The sequence below is a fragment of the Serinus canaria genome, chromosome 17, assembly GCF_022539315.1.
Source record: "Serinus canaria isolate serCan28SL12 chromosome 17, serCan2020, whole genome shotgun sequence".
NCBI classification, from domain to species: domain Eukaryota; kingdom Metazoa; phylum Chordata; class Aves; order Passeriformes; family Fringillidae; genus Serinus; species Serinus canaria.
In genome coordinates, this window is record NC_066330.1 from 2,283,285 (window position 1) to 2,307,755 (window position 24,471).

At 49.9% G+C, this 24,471-nt stretch overlaps 1 protein-coding gene across 2 annotated transcripts in view; it reads right to left on the reverse strand.

The window, feature by feature from the left end:
- Positions 1–23,584, reverse strand: part of NACC2 (NACC family member 2) — a 55,232-nt gene extending 31,648 nt beyond the window's left edge. The window contains exon 1 of one of the 2 annotated variants that reach the window (XM_050981069.1): positions 23,475–23,584. The gene's annotated coding sequence lies outside the window, so the exon portion shown is untranslated. Of the gene's footprint in view, positions 1–13,540; positions 13,801–23,474 lie in introns of those variants that run through there. The other variant, XM_050981068.1, reaches the window with a different exon arrangement.
- Positions 23,585–24,471: the final 887 nt, after the last annotated feature.

The window sequence follows — 24,471 nt, forward strand, 5'->3', positions numbered from 1 at the left end:
CCAGAAGACTTTATACCTGCAAAGCACCTCGATATCCATGGATAAAAATTGCCATTAGTACATTCCTGCCATATTCTGCTCCTAGTTGTATGCTGGTTTTCCAGGGTCCCCAAATCCCATCAGGGAACGGGTCCAAGTTCCCAATCCTTGCCCTCTCCTGGTGCTGCAGCTCATCCTGCCCCTTTCCAGACTCAACTCCAGCTCAGCAACTACACTGCATCAGTTCTAACAAAGAGTTAACAGGTTTTTATTCCTGCCATATCAACTTCCAAAGGATTCCAGAGACATCATTAAATTTAACCCCAAAAGGTGAGCAACCGCCCCGTGCCCCCAGCCTGCACCCAGGGAGAAGTGAAAGCGAGCAGCTCACAGCCTGCAAAGCTTTTCTGCTCTTCTTATGTACCCTGGCATCTTGCCCAGACCTATTTTTAAGCCCATTTACTAGAAATCCCACAAATTAAAGGAAATACGGATAATGTTGTAAGAATCCTTTGGGCCAAATAAAAGCTACACATAATTTTCCTTGTGCATCAAGAGTAAGATCCTTAACCACAAAAACCAGATTTCCCCAAAGCTCTTTTGCAACAGTGAGAGAGAATCTTGTTTTGTAAAAAGTTGCTTTGATTCACTCCTGGATTACAGGGAGCTCCAGTGCCTCCTGGCCAAACCCAGGAGTGATTCCTGTTATGAAACACAGAGGTGTTAGAACACAAATAAATTAAACATCTCCAGCTCTGGCACGGGGACTGCAAGGACAGCAGTGGGGAGAAGCTGCAGGATGGTTATTGGGATTTTTCTCCTCTGCAGAGGAGATTTTGGGTGGGTTTATCCCCCAGCTTCTATGCACTGTGTGTTCACAGGGCTCAGGGAGGGTTTTTTATTGGGAAATTTCCAAGCTGGCCCTCTGCAGGCAGGACAGTCAGCACAGACCCTGCCCTCCCTCCCAGTGCCAGGATGGGGACAGGGTGGTGCCAGTGTGAGCTGGGCATCAGCCCAGCCCCAGGGAAAGGTCTCCTCAGCATCTCCTTGGGGGATTTCCTGAGAAAAAAAAAGGGATTTTATACAAAAATAAATCTATCTCTGAATAATGATAGCAGGGTCTGTCCCGGGGTGAGCAGGAAATAAAGGAGCATCCACCTGCTGCAGGGCTTTGGGAAGGAGGGAAGAGCTGAGTTTAGGGCAGCATCCACAATTTTAACTTGAAATAAACCCCACTAACAGCTCTTGCACTGGGGTAGGATTAAAAAGAAACCAACAGCCAGATCCATGTTTCACTAAAACTCATCAGACAAGCAGAAACAGCCCCAAAACACAGCAAGTCAAAGCAGCATTTGTGGTTAGTCCTGGCACAGAGGGAATGAGGGGAAGGTGCTTCCTTTCCTCATCCAACCTCACTCTCCTTCATCCCCACCACTGGCTTAAAATGCCTTCCTCACAAACATTCCAGCTTCCTTTTAAAAAAGGAAAAGAATTATGCAGGGGAACAACCACTTCTCTCCTCCAAGCACACAGATATGAACAGTTAAACACACAACTTTGGGAACTTGGCCAAGATTTATATGTTTTGCATGGAAAGCAAATGTTGGTGGTTTTTTTTTGTTTTTTTTTTTTTTCCCTGCCTGGGAAAATATTTAAGTGCTAAGTTTATGGAGCCAAGTCCATTTATTCCTGGTTTAGGCTGCTGCTCAGACAGAACTGAAGCAGTGATTTAAGCAGCACTGGGGGATGCAGAGCTGGCCCAAGCCAGAGCCCCCAGCCCAGAGCTGTGCTGGCACGTGGCTCTGGGAATTCTGGCCCAGACAGGGTTTTATCCATGGCACAGGATGGCACGAGTGGCCACCCTTCCCTGGAGCAGCCCAAGGCTCCCAGCAGAGCCCCCAGGTCCCTCCCAGCCCCAGCAGTTCATTGCTGTGGTGCTTTTTGATGCAGGTAAAGTCTTTTCGTGGTGATGCCCTTAGAAACAGCAACACCTGATTTGCATTTTCCTGGCCCACTTTACCAAATCCCTGCCCCAGATGGAAACTCCTCCCTGTGATCCCAGCTCAGAGCAGCTCCCAGCTCCATCAGTGTGCTGGGACCAGTCCCTGCAAGTGTCCAAGGCCAGGCTGGACAGGGCTTGGAGCAACCTGGGACAGTGGAGAGGGGATGGAACAGGAAGAGCTTTAAGGTCCTTTTTAAAAAAAAAAATCATTCAGGAATTCTATAAAACCCCAAGACCCACTCAGTCCCAAGCCTCAGCCACTTGCTCACACCTCAAGACCTCTTCACAAGGCTCTCCAGGTTTTTGCAGCAAGCCAGCCAGTGATTTTTCCCTCTAGATTCCCATTTCTTTGTGTATTTTTGCAAATCTTTCTGGCCAGTTAAACCAGAACCGTGGCGATTGCGAAATCCAGGAAATTTGCTGCAACGCTCTGTAACTCTTGCAAGGCAATTAGCCAAAGCCTCACACAAATAAGCTTTTTTGCCACACCATTCTAACCACCAAGCATTAACCCATTTTCTTAGGAAACAACATCTGCTGAAACAACTTCCTAATCCAGCAGCAGGCACGGAAAAAACCCAGCAGGGTCTCTCTGGTGCAGATTTGTCCTGCTCAGAGGGTTCTGACCAGACCCAGCCTCCTCTCACAGACCCTCTCCCTGGAATATTTATTCCTTGGGGCAGGAAAAGTGTTAAGGTCAAAGGTTTTCCTGCAGCACTTCCATGTTTTAAAGGCAGAGATGGCGGTGGAGCAGCCTGGGGGCTTTGGAGCAGGATTTGCATCCCTGCACCCCACTGTGGTGGGGTCTGAAATCCTTGGAGCTGCAGGAGCTGCACCCTGCAGCTGTAGGGAAAAACCAAAGCACAGCAGGACGGCACAGGTGGCATTTGTGAGAGTGAACAAACTACTGGGCAATAAAGCAACAGTTTCCATTTCCCACCCTGGCCTTTACACAGCTCTTTTTCCTGGGAAAATGGGAACACAGAGCCAAAATCAGGCTCTGTGATTTGCCCTAGGAAAGACAGAAACCACACAGCATCCTTCTCCTTACTCCAGCCTGAAACTGCAGCCACACTTCTGGGCCATTTGTTAGAACTCATTTCCTCCCTTACTCTCTGCCCCTGCTTTCCCCACCATCCTGAAAAACCAATAAAACAAAATAAAAAGCTTCCTTTTGGGAACCCAGTGGTAATAATATTGCTCCCATCTGTTGGTGAGTCTGAGGACCTGCACGGGGAGCAAAGAGGCTGCAAAGCTGAAAGGGAGTCAAGTGTTTGCATGGTTTTAGTGAGAAATGAAATCCAGCTTTAAACACAGCAAATCAGAGACTATTCTGAATCACCTCTTGAATTTTTTAATGCTACTCCTGGGAGCACTGAAGGTAAATATGTTAATTTGACTTCAATCATGGTGCAGGGGAAAAAAAATCAGCACACTGTATTAGTTTAGGGTACCAAGTCTTAAAACTATTCATGCATTTCTGCATATTTTATACTCAGCAAATAAAGTTCCAAGGTTCTATAAGGAGGCTGCAAAATTATTCTGAGTAAGCAATAATGAGCTGTGCATTATATAAGGCTGATACTAATGGTAATCTATTATTAAAATTTGAGAGTTATAGCAGCTCCATAAGAGTCCGAGAGCAGGTTTTCCTCCCTGGGAAGGGAGAGCAGCACCTGGAGCTGGGAGCCTGGCCAGGTTTTAGGGGACCCAAGCTGCCCCCCAGGTCCTTGGGATCACCTGTGCCATGTTTAATGAACTCTTGCACAGGTACCACCCTGTCCCACTGCAGCATCCCGAGCCCCAGCACCTCCACATTCCCAGCTTCTCTGCCTGAGTGTAACACATCTCCCAAAATGCATTAAAAAATTAGCAGCAGGGTGTCAGGTTTGTGTATCTCAGCTATCCCCAGAGCCTGCCTGACCTTGGTCCCTGCTCAGCTGCCCCACCTGGGCTGCAGGGATGTGTCCAGTGAAACCCAGGGAGCTTTTCCTGCCTGTCCCCTCCTGCCAAATCACCTCCAAGGAGCACCAGACATCCAGGGTGGGAGCATGGACTCAAATCTTCATGGGAGAGGGCACAGCCCAGCACCCTGCTCCACTGGGAGCTTCCCTGCCCTTGGAACAGGGATGGAACAGGCTGTAAGGTCTCTTCCAAACCAAACCATTCCATGGTTCTACAATGCTCAGCAAGTTCAAGCCAAGCTTTGCTTGGTGCTGGTTGAGCTGGATTTGTTCTGCCCCTCTCCCTGGAGATGGATGCTCTCCTGGGGACTGCTTCAGGATCCATCCCAGCCAGCACTGTGGATTTTAAGGACAAGTCATCATCTCCTGGAACAGCACCTCTCTGCATTGCTGTGAGAGAAACAAACAGCAAAAAGCCCAGAGTTTGGCTCCCTTTCCTCCTTCCTACATCTTTTGGTGAGAATCGAAGCAGTCTCTGGAGGCTGCAAATGTGGATCTGGAGAGCTCACACAGGAATAGGCACAGCAGGGAGGGAGCAGGACATGTCCATGTTTAACCTGTACATCTCCATCCCACACTGGTGGATCCTGAGCACACCTGGGAACAAGGTGGTCTCACCTCATAACCTGCCCCACGGGGGGAAATCCTCCCTTGCTTTTGCATGAAATCCAAAATTCCATTTTCCTGAGTTTCAGAGCGTGCTGCAGAGAGCAGCCAAGCTCCTTTTCCCCCAGTGAAATTCTGCAGCAAGTGCAGATCCCAAAGGCAACGTTCTGCCCAAACCAGAGGATAATGAAACATCATAATTCCAGGAGAAACAAACTTACTCTGAGACCTCTCTGCACTGAGAAGGATCTCAAACAGCAAGGAGCTCTTTGCTCTCCCCACGCTGAAAAAGGCTCTGGGAAGGAAACCAAAGAGAGCAGGTCAGGTTTGCTGGGAGTTTATGGCATCCACCTGCTCTGTGCCTGCTCCCTGCCTGGGCTGAAGGAGTTAACAGCTCCTGGGGGATGTAACAGGAGCTGGAGTCAGTCACCCAGGCATGGCTGCCTATGAATGAAGTTGCCTTGGAGATGCAGCCAAAAGCAATGACCAGATATTAACTTCTCACCACGGGCTGCCAAGGCAGGCAGGACTTGTGAAACCAGCAGGACACAGCTCCCAGCCAGGCTGGAACATCCGGGGGCAACGTCAGGGACCCCTGATTCCCCCCAGAGGAGCAAAACTTTGTGTCTTTGCTCAAGGAACAGGAGGAATTTCCCCTTGCAAAGCCAAGCTGGCAAGAAAACCCAGATCTGGGACCTTCTGGAATGGGCAATTAATGTCCATAAGCAGGATGATGCCTTCCCTTGGTTTAATTTTAAAGTTGATATTAAAGATAGCAGCTCATTGCTGTTCAAGACACCAAGCTCCTTAATTCTTTCTGTAATCAGCTCCATAAGCAGAAAAAGCAGCACGGGCACCTTCCCCAAAGCAGCTGAAATGAGACATCACGAAACCAAACCATTAAGAAGGAGCTCAGAGGCTGGGCTGGTGCAGGATCACACACCTGCCTAAGCCAGCAGTTCCTCTGCACTTCCAAGGGCAGGTTTGGAGGTGGGTGAGCAGGAAGGAGAGGCTGCTCTGCCTCCCTGGGCAGCCAGGCAGAAGGAAACTCAACTCCAGGCAGAGCTTTCTCAATCTCAGCTCAGAGCTCCCTTTTGTGCCCCCTGGTGCTCAGCCACTTCCCAAGGGGTCTGTGTGAGCACAGGGGTGACCAAAAAGGTGGCAGCAGGCAGCACCAGGAGGAAGAGCATCCACTCAGTTCCATGGGTGAAACCACCTCACCTGCGCCTCACCAACCCAAGGGAAGAAAAAAACACCTTCCAACCACCACAAGGCTTGTTCTGCATGAGATAAATCAGAGCAGCATGCTCCAGCCTGCCCTGGGGAACACACCCCAAAAGCCCTGATTTCCAACCCAAACCCAGCCCCTGCAGGGGATGGTGCTCTCCAGGCCCTGTGTCTCACACAGGGCTGGGCTGGACACAAAGCCACCAGCAGAGATAAACGGGTGGTGAAGCCACACTTGGGGCTGTCAGGGACATCACAGATCCAGGCAGATGAAATGAAATGGACATCTTCCCACCAGAGCAAACACTTCCTTCCCATCCACACGCCAGCCCCTTGATATTTTTTTCCCTGAAGGAAAAACAGAAGATGCTTTCCATAAGCAGATGATTTCAGCAGCTAATTTTACCATCACTTATGGTCGACTTTATGACTAAGATTTCATGCTGACTATATTAATCCTGTCAAATTTCAGAGTGAGAGAGAAATGATACTGTATATTTTATGGCTGCAATAACTTCTAAGCCATTAGACATGCATGCTGACATGAAAGTAATCAAATTGATTTTTTCCTATTACAATGAAGAACTTTGTATGAGCAAATAGTCTTTCTGGCACAGGAATGAAACTCCAAGAAGCCTCTGCTCACTCAGGAAATCAGGAAATTGCCACCAGCCATCATTCAGAAATTTGAGTTTTCTGCTTACTCACATTTTATTGTCACCAAAGCTGAAAGGGACACGTTAGTCAACCAAAGGATCGACAAAAGCCAACGCCAGGGATAATCAGAGGGGTTTGAAGCCCTGCTAAATACTGCAGAAACTGCAGTTAATTGTTTTCCCAGCATTAAAGGCTCCCCTGTGCCTTTTTGAACCTCACCAGACACGTTTTTTGCCCCCAGAGCTCACTGGCCACTCCTCAAGGGTTGGGTGGGCAAGGCAGAGCGGACCAGGGTGGGTTGCTCAGAGGGTTTTTGGCAAGTCCAGGAGTCCTGGAAGTGTTAATGGATATCCCACAGCCAAGGAGAAAGCCAGGGGGCCAGAAGATCAACTGAAATGATTTTTAAATGCAAATAGGTCTGTAATTGTAAATTCCACTTGCTTAGGGTTTTGTTGAAGGTTTCAACACCAGCTCATCTCCACACTTCAGCTCTGCCAGCCTCCAATTCCAATTTAAAACCCCTTCATCCAACCTGCCTGCCAAGCTCCAGAGAAAGTCAGGTCAGAGCAGCAGAGGTGCCAGCTGGGGTGCCCTGTGTGGACACAGGGGCACACCTGGGCAGGGCAGGGCAGGGATGAGCCAACAGGGCACACCTGGCAGCTGAAAATCCCTGTGAAAACCTGTTTGCTTCGTGACAACACCTTGGGTGTGAGAGGACAAGATCAGAGAGGCTCAACATCTCCAAAGACTCAGCAACCAGAAGCAATTAAGGGCAGATAACACAAATAATGCAAGAGGCTCACCTGACACCCTGAGGGCACAGCCAGGGCTCCTCTGCAGCCCTGAAGTGCAAGATTTTCTTTCAGTTTTTGGGGGTTTTTTTGGAGAATATTGGTATCAATCATTAAATAATGTCAGATCCTTCAGCCCAAGCCACCTGCATGAAAAATCCTGGCACAGGGATGTGCTAGAGCTGTCTGAAGGCTCAAAGAGATAGGGGTGTGTATGTATATATATATATATATATATTTATATACATATATGTATCTATGTCCTGGGTTAGCAAAATAACTACAGTTTAAACATGGATTTATTTGCAAATTAAAATGCTTTGATGGCTCTCTATCAGTAACATTTCTTTTTGGTTACTTTTTTTTTTAAAACAAAAATAATTTAGAAATACAAAACCATAAAACCACAACTGCATGGATTGCTTCAATCAAGACTTGCAAAACACCAATTTTAGTGAATTCCAATTTTAGTGAATTCCAGTTTCAGAGAATTCCTTTTCCTTCCACACCAGATATTTGTAAAATCACCAGAGCTGCCACGGACAGGGAACCTGCCACTAGACCAGGTTGTTCCACCCAACACGGCCTTAAAGAAAAACAAAGTTGGGTGTTTTGATGTTGTTTTGGGGTTTGTTACTATTTGGGGTTTGGTTGGTTTTTTTTAAATTACAAAGCAAACAAGTGTAAGTGAGTTTTTAAGGGAGTTTAAAGGGAGTTTAAAGGGAGTTTAAAGGGAGTTTAAAGGGAGTTTAAAGGGAGTTTAAAGGGAGTTTAAAGGGAGTTTTAAGGGAGTTTAAAGGGAGTTTAAAGGGAGTTTAAGGGTTTAAGGGAGTTTAGGGGTTTTAAGGAGTTTAGGGAGTTTTAAGGGAGTTTTAGGGAGTTTTAAGGGAGTTTTTAAGGGAGTTTTAAGGGAGTTTTAAGGGAGTTTTAAGGCAGTTTTAAGGCAGTTTTAAGGGAGTTTTAAGGCAGTTTTAAGGGAGTTTTAAGGCAGTTTTAAGGCAGTTTTAAGGCAGTTTTAAGGCAGTTTTAAGGGAGTTTTAAGTTATACAAGCGAAGCTCTCCCAGCAAAACCCAACCCAAAGCTCAGCCCAGCACACTGAGCCCCATTAACCAGCACCACCCCAAGGTCCTTCTGCTGCCCCTGAGGTTCAGGAGGATCCCAGAACATTCCAGAACAAGCCTGACTCAGGGTGTGGAGCCCAGAGGAGGAGGAGCAGCGAGCCCCGACTCCTCCACCACCCTCACCTGAACCCCCAGCAGGAACCAGCAAACCCTTCCAACCCAACCTTGACAAGATCCTGCTGCAAAGTTCTTCCCCACAGGCAGAGTGCTGCAGAGGTAGAGCCTCCCAGGAGAGGCAGAGCACAAGATCCATGAGTTTCTCATGACCTTAAGGAGATTGCCATGACAACACCGCTTCCACCCTCCAAACATGGATGGATTCATTTGCACTGGTGTGATTGAGAATAATTAGAGTGAGATTCCCTGAGCCAGGGAGTCACAGCTCTGGCAGCAGAGCCCAAGTTTCAAGGGAAGCAGCCTCAAATTTAAATGTAAAAAAGAAAACCGACAACACTCCTCGGAGCCTCGTGACCTAATTCATTATAAAGAATGTCAGTTAGCAAACCTTTTAAATAAAACATTAAGCTAGAGGTAATTTGAAGCCTTGTGGATTTTGTTTTACTCAATTATTTTCTAATGCTTCAACTTCAAGAATAAATATGCAGGAATCAAAAAAAAAAAAAAAAAAAAAAGGAATACTAAGGGTTTCATTTAATTCTTTTTTCAAAAGAAATGAAGACATTCATACTAAACCAAAATACCCTCAACCAAGCTGGATTTTTAATTAAAACTTTTATGTCCTACAAGATTCTTCAAGGTTATGATATCAGCTCCTACATCATGAGGCAGCACCACACTCTCACAAGGGCGAGCCCAGCATCCACGTTAGAACAACCTGGGCTATGCACTGCTGTGCCTTATTTCCAGGACATCCACTCACAAATTAAAGCAGGCTGGAATGCTCTTTCTTCCCTGCCCCATAATTTCCATTCCCACTTGCAATTTTCACTCTGTTGGGAAGGGTTTCCCTGCAGCAGACTGAGGCAGGTGGGGACTGCAGAAGGGCAGCAGAGGGGAAAATCCACTGCTGGTGCTCTCAGACTAAAATGAGGTTAATTGGGAAAAGGGGAAAACAAAGGGAGTCACAGAACCCTGGAGTAGCTTGGGCTGGGAGGGATCTCAAAGCCCACCCAGTCCCACCCCTGCCATGGGTAGGGACACCTTCCACTGTCCCACAGCTCCAAGCCCTGTCCAGCCTGGCCTTGGACACTTCCAGGGATCCAGGGGCACCCACAGCTTCTCCTGGAAGAACAGAAGTTCTCCTGTGATGAACAGGAACAGTTCTCCTGTGATGAACAGGAACAGTTCTCCTGTGATGAACAGGAACAGTTCTCCTGTGATGAACAGAACAGTTCTCCTGTGATGAACAGGAACAGTTCTCCTGTGATGAACAGGAACAGTTCTCCTGTGATGAACAGGAACAGTTCTCCTGTGATGAACAGAAGAGTTCTCCTGTGATGAACAGGAACAGTTCTCCTGTGATGAACAGGAACAGTTCTCCTGTGATGAACAGGAACAGTTCTCCTGTGATGAACAGAACAGTTCTCCTGTGATGAACAGGAACAGTTCTGTGATGAACACTACAAATGCTCTTCTAACAAATACAACAAAACCCCCCAAAAAAAAAGTCATAAAGAGTCATCCTTTGAAGGAAAAAAAAGAGTTTAGAGCTAAATATTTGATTTGATTTTGGCAGCATCACCCTTTTCCAGAGGCTACCAGAAAGAGATTTGCAGGAATGTGCTTAACACTGCTCTGCTACAAGTCCGTGCTACAAAACATTCCGGAAACAAAGAAACCCAGAAGATAAAAAGATTCCTTTCCGCCACACTGTTCAGAATAAAACACCTCCCCACTTTGATTCAGCCTTCCTTGCAGTGTTTAAAAAATAAAAAGCTTTTCCCTGTAATTCACCCAGTGGGTCCAGCAGGGATCCCCAGCAGCTCCCATCCTGACCCCAGGAGATGCCAGGGAAGCAGAGCCAGCTCATGGAACCCCTCACTGCCCTGATTTTCAGGTCACCACCACACCCTGGGGCCACTTTCGGGGTGTTAAAAGTTCTGTGTGTCACGGAGGAAATACAGGATTTGGGGTTGGTGGGAGGTGTGAAGGGTGGAATTCACATGGCACCGCCCCAGGGCGCCCCAGCCCCCAGGGCTCCTTCTCAAGGCAGAAAACTCGGGATAAATCCATTTCTCTGCAGCAGGGAATAAACAAGGATTAGAATTCACCCGTTCATAACAGGGAAACCCTGCAGCTAGAGGTGGAGTCAGGCAGGGCTGGAACATCCAGCCTAAGTTGCTTGACGAATGCTAACTATGACTCCCAGCTTATTTATCTAATTTGGGTTGATTTTTAAATATTGAGTTATCTAACCAGACACAAAAAGAGAGCCTGAAAATTTCCTCTGGTAGTGAAAACTCTCCCTGCTGCTTTAATTCAATCTACATGTCTGAATATTACTGACTTTTCTCAATCACATTTGTATTGAGAAATCAGGAGCTCGTTTTCTCCAAATGGTGTTAAGAGCCTGGAAAAAGGGGTCCTACAGCAAAAGAGCCTCTCCAAGGCTGACTGTGATGCACAGCTTGCAAGTATTTTAGTCATTTACAATATTTATCAGGCTCTATTTTTGTCAATCAATCCATAGGAAGAGCAGAACAGCCAATACCTGTGAAACAATCAGCTCGATTTCAGCACAATCTGATTTCTGTGCGAGAAAGGGGCAGCTCTGTTTGTAACACACACCAAAAATACATTCAGCAGGGATGAAGTCAGTGGCAAAATCCTCAATGGCTTCAGCTGGGCCAGGATTACCTCCAGGAACGTGCTGGTGCTTGGAGAAACACCAGGGAGATGCCAAGGCTGGGAAAAGGAGGCTCAGGGAAGATCTCAGTGCTTTCCACAATCCCTGACAGGAGGGGACAGGCAGGGCAGGTCGGGCTCTGCTGCCAGGGAACAGGGACAGGAGAGAGGGAACAGCCTCCAGCCGTGCCAGGGGAGGCTCAGCTTGGACATCAGCAGGAGTTTCTCCATGGAAAGGGTGGCCAGGGAGTGCCCATCCCTGGAGGTGCCCAAAGAAGGCCTGGATGTGGCACTCAGTGCTCAGGGCTGGGGACAAGGTGGGGACAGGGCACAGGATGGATTCGATGATTGATTCTTTTTAAATGATTTCATGATGGCTACTTTTGATCCATGGGATCAATGATCCCAGAGGATTTTTCCAGCCTCAGTGATCCTGTGAATGCTGCAAGGGGCAGGACCACCCATCCCACCCCCAGGGTCTGGGGTCCAAGCCCACCCAGGGTGGTCTGACTGGTCCCAGTGACCCAGAGGCTGGCACTGGTGGCACTGGCCACCTGGGGAGTCTGTCCCTGTGGAATCCATCCCAGTCCTGTTCCCTGGAACTGCTGCTGGTGCCCAGGGTGGTGCTGAGCATCCCCAGCCCAGGACCACGAGGCACCACCACGCAATTCCAGAGAGAGCACACAGCTGAGACCACCAGAGGCTGTCAGTGCCACCAGGGCAGACTGAGACAAAGATCCAAGCACAAGAACCCTGCCTGACCATCCCTGAACCCACGAGGTACCACTCACCCCCCCCAGCCCCAGCCTGCTTTTAAAATTCAGCCTTTATCAGCTTGAGTTGAGCAAATCCAGTCAAAAGGCAGAAACGGATTGTGCTAGTAAGCAGAAAAACTGTTACATCTTCTGAATGTAATTTTGCCAAAAGCCTTCTGCACAATTTTTTTTGTCACGCTTTGCATTATGAAGGAAATTTCTTTTTAGAAGAACAGGAGAATGATTTGCATAATATTCTTTGCAAGTTAATATCAGCCTCTGATAATGATCTCTGCATAATGCAAAAACGTTTGAGAAGACTGTTACAACACTAAGTAATCATATTTTAAATTATGTTTCCCTTTATAGAAAGGTGTTGCAAAAACACACAGACATGAAATCTGTCTGTTGAAGTCCCAAGAACCACCTGACCATCTTCCCACTATTCTACTGTTACAGATTGCAACACTGCCTTTCAAAATCTTACAAAACAAATTACGCTGCAACAGTCTGGCTTCACAGAAGGCAGAGCTTTTTCCTGTGCTGCTGCTCCAGCACTTTACATTTCACAAGAGCCTCTGCTGTGCTGCAGGGGTTAAGCAAGGGCCCAGAAATGAAGCTGTAACACCACCAGTGGCTGTGGAGGTGGACTGTCCCCTCTCACACTGCCACCAGGCTCAGGTGGCAGCACCAGGGCAGGGACACTGGTTTAACTGGGTGCCCCCTGCTTTGGCCCAGCTGCCCCTCAGATGGAGCACTGACAATTCAGACTGTGACACCCCACAGGGGTCCCTTCCAGCAGGGAGGGATCTCCCCTAAATCCCTGCGAGGTGCTGGGAGCAGCCAGGAGATCTCTGCTCACCCCATCACTCATGGCTAATTAGGTCAGGAACCAAACATCAAAGCAGAGGTGCAGGAGGAAGCCATTTGTACAACTCTGCTGGGCAGCATCCTGTTAGGTGTGGGAGATTTCCCTCAGCCCATCTCCAAGGGGGGATGTGGGTGGGCAGCTAATGCACTTGGATATTAAACGCTTAATATGTCACTGAGACTTCACAGCCACAGGCAAGTGGTTAAAACCTGAGCCAACCTTCCCTGAGCTGCCAGGAACAGAGGGAGGCTCCTGAGACAGGAGGAGGAGGAATCAGGAGTGGGATGAGGACTTTGGGACCAAACACACAAATGATGTGGCTCAGATCTGGGGTGGAGCATGGAGCAGGATCCACGGGGTGGGCTGTGCTCCCCAGGGCAGTGCCAGCAGCAGAGTGTGTCCCAGAGAGCCACTGTGCCCAGGGCAGCCTCGGGAGCACGGTGGGCAGCAGGCACAGTCAGTGCCACCCACGCCTGTGACACACACAACAGGGCAGCATTCAGCCTGCCTGGTGGGTGGTTCTGGTCCCACCTACAAAACCAAGACTAAAATTCAAATACCAGATCTGAGCAGCCAAGGCAAGGAGAAAAAAACCTCTGGGATGTCAGTCTGAGCTTGCTCAAGCACTGCCCTGGCCATGAAACCATCCCAGAACCATGAGGTCATTCCTCCCCTCAAGAACTTTGGGTGACTTGGAGAGTTTGTCCAACTGATGGACATGAGAACAATCCTTCACCCCATGCCATCTCCCCTTTTCATACCTTTTGAAACAAGTTCCAAGCAGCTCCTGGCTACACCTCATCCCAGGTTTCCTCAGGTGGGTTTGCAAGCATCGGGAGGTTGGTTGGGTTCTCCTCCAAAAGCCGCCAGCAAATCTCTCCCTTTTTCCCCCAAACTGACATATCCATCCATGCTGGTGGGTGGTACCACCAGACACAACCCCTAAGCTCCCAACCCACCTGCTGTCACCTGGGCAGCCACCACCTGGACAGCAGGAGGGAAAACTCCTCCCAGCAAACCCCAGAGCTGGCGGCACGTGCGCCAGGGCGGGCACAGGGTGTGGGAACCGCCTGCTCCAAATATTTCCATGGCTCATGCTGCACCCTGGGTCTCACACAACATTCCTGAGGCACCCAGTGGAGGTCAGGAGCAGGCTGCAGGGCGGGGAGGGGACACCAAAGCAGCCAAACAGCACCAATCCCTCAGGCACAGCCCGGGGAGGCACTCAGCATCACTTGTGATGCTCCATAAATACACTGCAATTGAACTGTGCTTCCAGGGTTTAGGGGGGAAAAACCACTTGGAGGTGTGAAAAAGAACCAAGAAATCATGAGTGTCACTCTATAGAACCTCACAGAAGAGTGGTAAAAGCCACTGGAATTATTTTTGTTTAAAATCACTCCCAACACTTTGCACTGTGGACATCACCAGTGTGCCACTGGAGCTCCCTGGGTTTTCAGGATGGTCAAGCAAAAAAATTCAGCTCAGTGCTCTGTGCTGGGGTGACAGCCTGGACCAGACACACACAGGCTGCAGCTTCTCCTGGTTTCTCCACCCCCTCCAAGCTGTGCTGCCCTCCTGTCCCCCTGCAAAGAGTTAAGTCCTCCCTCCTGCATCATTTCTCCTGCCAAATGCAGATTAGTCAGCAACTATGCAGGATACACCTCTCCTAAGGCACTCATGAACAAAGCAACAGCCAGTCTGGGATCTTAAAGGGAAGGTAAATGAGGAAACTTCCTAAACTTGATTGCAAAAATATTCATGAAGGTACCCCGTGGCTCAGGTACCTCCAGCTGCTCTGCTGAAGCTCCCACTGGCTCCCAAGGGAATGCAGAGGTGGGATGGACACTAAATCAGTGCTGCAAGCTGGAATTAGAATCCACCAGTGGATCTGAAAACCACCCAGAGCCAAGCCCCCAACCCTGTCTGACCCCAGAGCAAACCTTGGGATGGAGGCTCCACTGCCCAGCCAAAGCACTGCAAGGACCCTGGGCTCCATCTACATTTTTACAGCTGCACAAAGAAACCAAACACCCAGCAGTCATCTGAAAGGCCAGTTATTAGATCACTCGAAATGAGCTGAAATGAAATTCCCACAGGTTTTATTGGCCTACTGAGATATTGATTCTGGTGTGCTTCTCACTCAGCCTGCAGCACAGAAATCCACCCTGCCAGAAATCCCACCTGTCTGCTGGGCCAGAAAATTCACTGGCAATGTCCAGGGCTGCTTTTCCTTGCTCCCTCTTCCTGGCTTAGAACTTTCCCTTCCCCTGAGGAAAAGTCATTTAGCTTGACTGGCACAAATGCTGCTGGTTTCACCCAAAGGCACAACCCCTGTTTCAGAATACACCCCCAGTTCATCTGACCAGCTGAGCTGGGACCAGGATGGCTCCCACTCTGGCAAAGCCTCCCCCATCCCTGCCATTCTTTGACAATTTTGGATCCCCATCCCCAAATTCTCTCAGGTTATAAATTCACACCATGCCTCGACAGCAAAACAACACCGCTATAAATTATTATATTTTTTTTCTACCCACATAAAAAAGGAGCAAAACAATTAAAGCCAGGGTTCTGCTGTGTGTGCAGAGGCACTGCAGAGCTCCAAGAAGCCCTTCCCCAGCCGGGGTGCCCAGTGCTGGTCCCTGTGATGCAGTGCCAGCAGCACGCTCTGTGCTGCACGGCTCAGTGCCCACAGCAGGAACCAGCCCCAGGCCACTGCCAGCCCAGAGTTCTGCTGCTCTGCTCTCCCCAGCCCAGGGTTCTGCTGCTCTGCCCTCCCCAGCCCAGAGTTCTGCTGCTCTGCCCTCCCCAGCCCAGGGTTCTGCTGCTCTGCCCTCCCCAGCCCAGAGTTCTGCTGCTCTGCTCTCCCCAGCCCAGAGTTCTGCTGCTCTGCTCTCCCCAGCCCAGAGTTCTGCTGCTCTGCTCTCCCCAGCCCAGAGTTCTGCTGCTCTGCTCTCCCCAGCCCAGAGTTCTGCTGCTCTGCCCTCCCCAGCCCAGAGTTCTCCTGCTCTGCTCTCCCCAGCCCAGAGTTCTCCTGCTCTGCTCTCCCCAGCCCAGAGTTCTCCTGCTCTGCTCTCCCCAGCCCAGAGTTCTGCTGCTCTGCTCTCCCCAGCCCAGGGTTCTGCTGCTCTGCTCTCCCCAGCCCAGGGTTCTGTTGCTCTCCCCAGCCCAGGGTTCTGCTGCTCTGCTCTCCCCAGCCCAGGGTTCTGCTGCTCTGCTCTCCCCAGCCCTGCAGATGTTCCAGGTCCCTGTTTCAGGTCCCCTGGGCTCCCTGGCCAGCCCAGCCCAGCCCAGCCATCCCTCCTCTCCTCTCCTCTCCTGCCTGCCATGAGTGCCTGGGAGGTGGCAGCTCTGTGGCTCGCACGGATCTGTTCAGCTTTCTGCTTTAAAAAAAAAAAATCTAAATAAAAATTCATGCTTGCAGCATAAACACAAGCTGGGCTGGTACTCCACTCCTCCCTCAGCTGGATGTGCTCATCCTTTGACTTGCAGCTCAGCCAGTCCTGAGGTGCATCACTGCCTGCACAGCAGCACACCCACCCTCCCAAAAACCCCAAACCCTTCCCCAGGCTGGCAAGGACACTGCTCTTCCCTAAAGGACCTGCCCTGCAATTGATCCAACGTCCCACAGGAGGTGCAAAGTTCCTGGGCTCTGGAGAAGGTGTCCAGGAGTGTGTAAGGCTGGGACTGACCAGCACAGAGTGTTCTGGATGGGCTGGAGCCCTGGAGGGGCTGAGCACAGCCCATGGCCCTGATGCAGCCATGGCACAGATCCTGGGAGCTGAGTGGTGAGTCAAGAGGTCCTGATGTTGGATTCACTGCACAGCCTGTGAGTTAGTCAATCCTCCTCTTTCGCCTGGGGAGGGGGGCTGGTCCCAATTCAAATATTGTGTAAGCTCAAAAAGAGCCTCAAAAAAAAAAAAAAAACCCAAAACAAAAACCAAAAAAAAAAAAACCAACAAAAAACCAAACCCAAACAGATAAAATGCAGAAATACTATTTTGGAGGAACTGGGGAAGGCTGAAGCAATAATGACAAATGATTCCTTGCTGCTCTCCCATTCCCTTCCTCCCAGGGCCTTAAAAAGGCCTCTCACCATCCTGCCCTGGCCCTGCTCACGTTACACTGGGATCAACCAAAGCAGAGTCTGGTGCTCGTGTCCTGCCCAAGGTCACCGTGACAGCCAGAGCCCAGCAGGAGCCCAGCCTGGAGCTTCTGGAGCTTCCCAGGGCTCTGCCCCAGCCCCTGACCCTGGCATTCCCACATTCCCAGCCATGACCTGGGGGGAACACCCCACTGGGGAGTGATGGAGCCACAGGGCTGGGATGTGTTGGGCTCATTTCCATGGACACCAAGGCAACCTTCCCAACTTCCACTTCTTTCCAAGGCTCTTCTCTCTCCCTGCTTTCCTTCCCCCCAGTTCTTAAAATCCAATTATAGCACGACTCTCTCAGCAGGGGTCAGTGTGGAATAAGAATCGCCCGAGTTAATGGACATGAGACCAAGAAAGATTAATGCCTAAATGGTTTCAAAAGTTGTATGATGCCGATTTCATTAACATTTTAATTGTAATGTATCTTTTTAATCTTCTTTCACACTAATGGTTTTTATATGCTTCAAAAAAGGAAAAAAAAAAAAAGAAAAACTGCTGACAACAAAAATATCAACATACCAAAATTAACAGACGGAACTGAGTGCTGTAATGGGAACTGAATGAAATGCAGAAAACCATGTTAATGATGCATTAAGAGTAGAAACTGTGCTCAGACAAGAGTCAAAAATTCAGCCCTGCACTTGCACGCCCTGACTCTGAACAGAGGCACTTTCCCCAGGTGCTCAGCACAGCCCCACATTGTGTCTTTCAGGGGGAAAAAAAACCCCAACCTGTCAAGTTACTTATGCTTAAATGTACATTTCATAATCACTTAGCAGTTTTATGGAAAAAAAAACATAAAGCAACAACCCCAGCAGCTTTACCAAATGCAGAGGTTTATCAAAAAGAAAAGCTGGCAATTAATCAGATTTAACCAGGGTGACAGAGAGGAGCAGCAGGTTCAGGGTAGGAGGCTGCTGCTGGCCATGCCCCTCTCCATGGCATGGCACTACTGTGGCTGTCACCACTCCCTGGGCTCAGGCACCCCAGGCACAGCAGAATTCCCAGACAGGAAAGATGCTGTTGCAACTGCCGTGCAAAATTTTATTTTACTTAATTAGAAGACAATTAAACCTAAGCAATAATGTTTCATTAAGCATGGGCATGTATTGATGATGTTAGCATGGATAAACGGAGGCACAGAAGGAGCAGACAGATGAAGTTTTAAATAACTTTGGTTTGTAGAAATGAGACAGAGATATGGCTCTGTCACCTGCCCTGTGGCCAAGCTGCAGGGGTGATGCAAAACCCACAAAGTTTTCCTTCCCAGCCCATCAGAACTTCTCAGAAGGGAGGAAATCCAGTCAGAGGGATTCAAAGCCTCCTTATGCCCATTAGGAAATCATAATCCCTAAGTTTGCCATGAGGATGTGATTCCAGCCACAACAGAATAACCAAAATGAACATTATCCTACTCATTTAAACCTTTCCAGGTTTCTGCAGCTGGTGAGGTGCTGAGGGAGGCTTCCAGTGAAGGGGCACCTCTGGAGAGAGGTTACTCCTGCTTGTGGGGATTTCATCCCACAGGATCTCAGCCATGGAGCAGTGCCTCTGCCAGGAGGGGTCTGCACTCCCACAGGGCAGCCAGGCTCATGCATCCCACTGGAAGTTCCCCAGCAAGCCCCATCTGCCTCTTCCCCTGGAAACCAAATCCTTTTATCCACCTTCAAATGGATAAACCCTCCCTCCCCATCTCCTCTGGGCACCTGGCCATTGCCTTCTGCATGGCACACCATGAAACACCAGCCCTTTACTGATGTCTCTCATTTCCCCTCTGTGCAGCACAACCCCACAAAGCTCAGGAGGGCCAAAACATCATCACCCCTTCCCCCTGTCAGCCCTGCCCAGCCTCTCCTACAGCCTCTCTGCAAGCATTGATGTTCTCTCCTGTTTCCCTAATGCTTCCTATAATCCAAGTGTAAATGTTTGTCCTATGACAGGGAGAACTGGCATGTAAAACATGTCCCCCCACACAAATGTATATATATATCCCAGGCTGCCATATGCTTCCCAGTGGGTACCACGGCAGGAATGCTGCGTGGAGCAGAGCCAGAGCTGGCAGGACCCTCCTCCACCTCCACCTCACTGAGCCCCCAGCTCCCTGCACAGGCTGTGCTGCTGAAATCCAGCCCCCCAGGATGGAAAACACCTGGCTGCTGTCCCCCAGCCCATCCATGCAGAGGAGCTGCCCAGAGATGCTGCAGGGGGAAAGGAGGGATTTCCTAAGGAATGATGAGCAGATCCTGGTCATGGCTTCACGGCCCTGGGGATGACACCGGGGAGGTGAAGGGTTTAATCTCGTCCCAGTGACTATATATGGTCACTGTGATGGAGCCACCTCCCTCTGCTCACGCTCTGCTGCCCTTGGCTCCTGGCAGCAAACTGGCAGGGCCTGGGCACGGCGCCGGCGCGCCAGAAGTCAGCAGACTCCCCACGTTCCTGTGCTCTATCTCTCCCCCTTTCCCCATTTTTTTCTGGCTTGTAAAAGTCTTTTATCAGTTAAAAACCATAGAGAGTGCGCAAATATTCGAGAGAAAAAAAAAAAAACCTGAAACATTTTAAGAGTGCTTTATAGGGAATTGTTGCACGGGGACAAAAAAAAAAAAAACAAGCTGTCAAGTTATTTATGCTTAAATGTACATTTCATAATCACTTAGATGTTTTATGAAAAAAAAAAATTCAATCTTTTGGTGAAAAGTGTATCAATCTATTCAGCCCACATAGGCTGTTAGTGCTGGGTAGTTTGTGGCTGCAATTCCTGCCCCCCCCTCCCCCCCCATCCACCCACCTAGGGGGAAAAAAACTCACTGAAATACTTGTCTTCATAGGAAATGCAACACCAAAAAATGTACTTGACAGGCAAAACTCTGTGAGAAGTCTGACGTGAGGACCTCTGAAAAGCCTGAGGCCAAGCTGCGCCGGCTGCTCGCAGCCCCGGGAACACACACAGCACAAAACCTGTGCCAAGGGCTATTTATCTTCATTTTATCCATTCAGCCAGGAGCTTTCAGGGGGTCTTGCTCACAGCTACCAAAGAGCTGCTCTCGTCACCACTGTCCCAACAGCACCAGCATCCCCCATCCCTCCTGTCCAGCCCAGCCTGGATCCGTGGGATCCTTCCCAGGGCTGAACCCCCAGCAGGGAGAAGGAGGAAGCTCCACACTCTGCCTCCATCCTCTGTCCCAGCAGTCTGATTTTTATTACCTCCGTCCCCATTTAGGAGTAACCACATGACAAAGCCGAGCGCAATCCTGCCCGGGGAGCTCGCCTGGGATTGCCTCTCCCTCCCCGGGAACACAGCATTTTAGCAAGTTTTCCCTTCACAGCAGAATTTGTGGCCACAAAGAATGTAAAATTTAATAATTTTTTTTTTTCAGATGCCTGTTCTGCCTCCAAACATTTGCTCAAAAACAAGTTGAACTTACAAAAAGAAAAAAAACCAAAAACCCCAACAAAAAATAAACCACTAATGAATCACAGTTCCTAGCAAATGAGCAATTGCAGTTGACACAATGAATTATGCCTGAAGCAAGCTGGGAAACATATTTTGCAAATGATCTCATCCACAGGCAAACCCGGCATGACACTTGATTTGCTAAAAAAGACACAAAGCCTGTCAAAATTCCTGTCACTCCGCAAATAAAGTCAGGTAGAGAAAACCAACAGCCTCACCCTCTTTTAAGCACGCTTCACCTATTTCTCAATTGCTCTACAGGCTTGATTTAATAAAATAAAAAAACCCCACACGCCCTCCCGTAGGTGTGCCCATCCCAGTGGGTGCTGAGGGCCATCAGATCCACTGCCACTTCCCTGGATGAGGAATAAATGGGCTGGGAAGCTGCTCTTGGATGCCAAGCCCGGGCTCAGCTCGATTTGAAGCCTAATTGCAGCAAGATCCGATGCTCGATGCTCGCTCTGGCCATTAGGTATGGCAGGGAACTCACAATTCCCTTTCATTTCCTCCAGCTGCATGCCTGGGTTTTATTTCTTTCATTACATTCAAGTAAACTCAAAGGTTAGAAAAGAGAGGGGGAAAAGCCACTCGAGTGCAGCCCCCCCTGCTCCTCAGCATCCCTGGAGCTGTCTCGGAGCAGTTCCCTTCAGCCCAGCACATCCCACCCTATTTCCCCACCTGAAAAGCTGCTGGCTCAGAAAACCTGGAAAAACTCAAAGCCATGGCTGAACCCTCCTTCTAACCCCATTTTGTCAGGCTCGAGTATTTTTAAACACAGAGCAAAGCAGGAGCTGCGTCCCAGCACTCTTTCCCGGGTTGTTCCACGGTGTTTGTCCCCAATCCCTGTCCCCCCAGTGCCAGCAGAGCCAGCTCTGACCCCATCCCTGCCCACCCCACAGCCCTCCAGGAGGCTGGGCAACAAGACAGCCTGAAATAAATATTTCCATTCCAAGGTGAGCTGGGCTGTGTCCCCAGCCAGGAAGGAAAGCACAGTCTGGAGGTTCCTCCCGAGCCAGCCCAGAGCTCCCCGGGTGGATCAGGCTCTGGCAGGAGCTCTGTTGGTGTTTCTGCCCTGGCCAGCAAAGCTGCAAAGTGGCCTCGCTCCTCCTGACACCTCCAGCTGGGACCTGAGCCAAAGCCCAGTCCAGAGGGACTCACCTGGATGCTCCAGCCAGGCTCAAGTTTAAGTAGAAGGGAATTTTCTTTCCTGGACTTAGAAGCAGTGAGGATGCTCCATGTCCCCCTGAGCATGGGGATGCTGCCCTGTCACTGGCACCAGCCAAGAGGAGCCAAAATCTGCCTCCAATTCCAGCAGGCTCCCTCAGGAAAGCACAGTCATGGCTGGGGGAGCTAAAAGGCTTTTACATTGCCAGAGGGCTCCAAAAATATCACTTCCAAAGTGATCCAGCATCAACGCACGCATCCTGGCTAATGGCATCCATCTCTCAGAACAGAGGGGGGATCTGGGAAAAGCTTGGGGAGCCCTGGACATCGTTTTGGGAACAATGCCCTGCACAGCCACAGCCCAACCAACTCACAAACCACAACTCTGGCCCCCGTGGGACCCCCTGCTCCTGCCCTGATGCCTGGCTTTACTCTCTGTAATTCCAGCCGCCTTGGGAGGTTTTTTTTTTGACAAATCTTAAGTTTCAGAAATCCATCCCCACCCTCCTCTGTCCCAATACGACAGCTTTTATCCAGTGAAGCCTTAATTAAAAGGCCTCTGCAGGAGGAAAAAACCCCAAAACACAGCAGTTACAGCCACAGAAGGACATTTACTCTCAGAAGGGAGAGGATGAGACCCCTCATTTTTTTTTTCTACTTGCCACTTACTTCAAATCCAAGCATCATCACCCCCATCATCCTCACCTTGGGGTCACAGCCTTACTGTCCTCAGCTGGGCAAGCCACAGCAAGTCAGCTGCTAAGGAACAGCTCAGCTTTGCTCTTTTCAGTTAAAAGCTTTCAGAATTTCAGAGCAGGCTGTGAATTTGGCAGGGAATGTGGGGGGGAGGCGTGCTGGGATGCTGCAGTTCGGAGCAGCCCCGGCTCTCCCGAGGACCCCAGGGGCAGTGTCCCCACGGAGCAGCAGCAGCAGCAGCAATCATCCCGGTTTGTTTACCGATCCCAGCTTCTCCTGCTGTTTAATATTTCAGCTGGAGAAGGTGAGCCGACAAGCCAGCCCCTCAATTACGCAGGGCGAGAGGCAAACACTTGGCAGGCAGCGAGCACATCAAGCTGCCCACAAGCTTCGCAAATGCCTCCGGAAAGGAGGAGGGGGGAGAGAGGGGAAGAGAACAGAAAAAAAAAAAAAAAAAAAAAAAAGGGAATATTCAAATTAATGAGCCGGCGGGTAATGGAGACTTGGCTGGAAGTGATCCTGCACTTCGCCGCCGGCCGGGCCGGCGGAGCAGCACGCGATGTACCGCTGGCGTTGGCTTTTCCTAGGGCAGGGAAGATGTTTGGAGAAGTCCTTGAGCGCTGTAACTACAGCAGGCTGCGGCGGGCAGGGGAGCGCTCCCCGGCCGAGCCCAACTCCCACCGGAGCGGCTCCAGCTCCCCGCGACAGAGGGGTCCCCGCTGGGATGGGGGCACATCTCATCCATCCAAGGGGACCCCCACCCCAGAGTCCCCAAACCCCAATTTCGGGGTTCGGCCGGGTTTTGGATTTCAATCTCTCCCGTTTCGCAGCGTTTCCCTCCCCCGGCAGCCAAAGTCCGAGCCCGCGCCTGCGTTCACCCCTAACCCGCAGCCCCCCGAGGGGGTTCCCGCACACCCCAATGCCCGCATTGCCGCAGGACCGCCAGGGAACCCCGAGCCCGCTTCCCACGGGGGTACAGCCCGGCGGGTCCCCCTGCCCTGCCCTTCCCTTCCCTTCCCAGCCCGCACCCCCGCCCCGGCCGGGACCCCCGGGCCCCGCGGGTGAAGGGCGCGATGTGCGCGTCCCCCAGCCCAGCCCAGCCCAGCCCAGCCCGGCCCGGCCCGGCCCGGGGCGATGGGGGCTCGGCGCTGCCCCGGGCGCTGCCGGAGCCGGTACCAGGGCCGGGCCGGGGGTCGGGTCCGAGCCGGGGTCCCGGGGCTGCGCTCACCTGCGGGGCGCCGGCCCCCGAGGCTGCCCTGGGCCTGACGCGGCGGGGCCGGGCGGCGGCAGGAAGTGATTCCAGCCGCTCCTCACATGGACTTTCCCTGACCTCGCCCAGCAGCGCCGGCAGCCGCCGCACAGACCGGCCCGGCGGGACCGGCACCGGCAGCGGCTCCGCGCCAGGGCCGCCCGCGGGGCGGGGGCGGGCGGGGGGCGGCACCGGCCCGGGGGGACCCGCGGGAGGAGCCGCGGGGGGCGGGACCCGCCCGGACACCCCGAACCCCCCCGGGCCCGCTCCCCCAGCCCCGGGCCGCGGGAGGGGCGGGCACGGCCGGGAGCGGGGCGGGAACCGCGGGCTCGGGCTGCTGCCTTCGGCTCCGAAGGGGTTTTATTTTAATTTAATTTAATTTAATTTAATTTTATTTTATTTTATTTTATTTTATTTTATTTTATTTTTTTCTATTTTATTTATTTTATTTTATTTTATTTTTTCTATTTTATTCTATTCTATTTTATTCTATTCTATTCTATTTTATTCTATTATTATTCTTTTCTATTCTATTCTACTATTATTCTTTTCTATTCTATTTTAATATTATTTTATTTATTTTGTTCTATTCTGTTCTATTCTATTCTATTTATTTTATTTTTTTCCTATTCTATTTTTTAATTTTATGTTTTATTTTTATTTTATTTTTGTTTATTTTATTTAGTCTGTTTTGGTTTTATTTTATTATCGCTTAATATTTCATCTCATTTTAGATTTTATTTTATTTTATTTTATTTCTTTTTTGCTGTTTGTATTTTTAATTTCCTTTTCCTCTTTCACTTTTTAAATTCTATTTATTTTGTCTGTTTATACATTATTTAACTTTATTTTTAATTGATTTCATTATTTCCTTCCTAATTTCCTTTTAATTTCTTTTTTTTACGTGATAATCTATTTTTTTTCTTTTTTATTTTTCACTTCATTTAATATCATTTCCATTTAATCTCATTCCTGT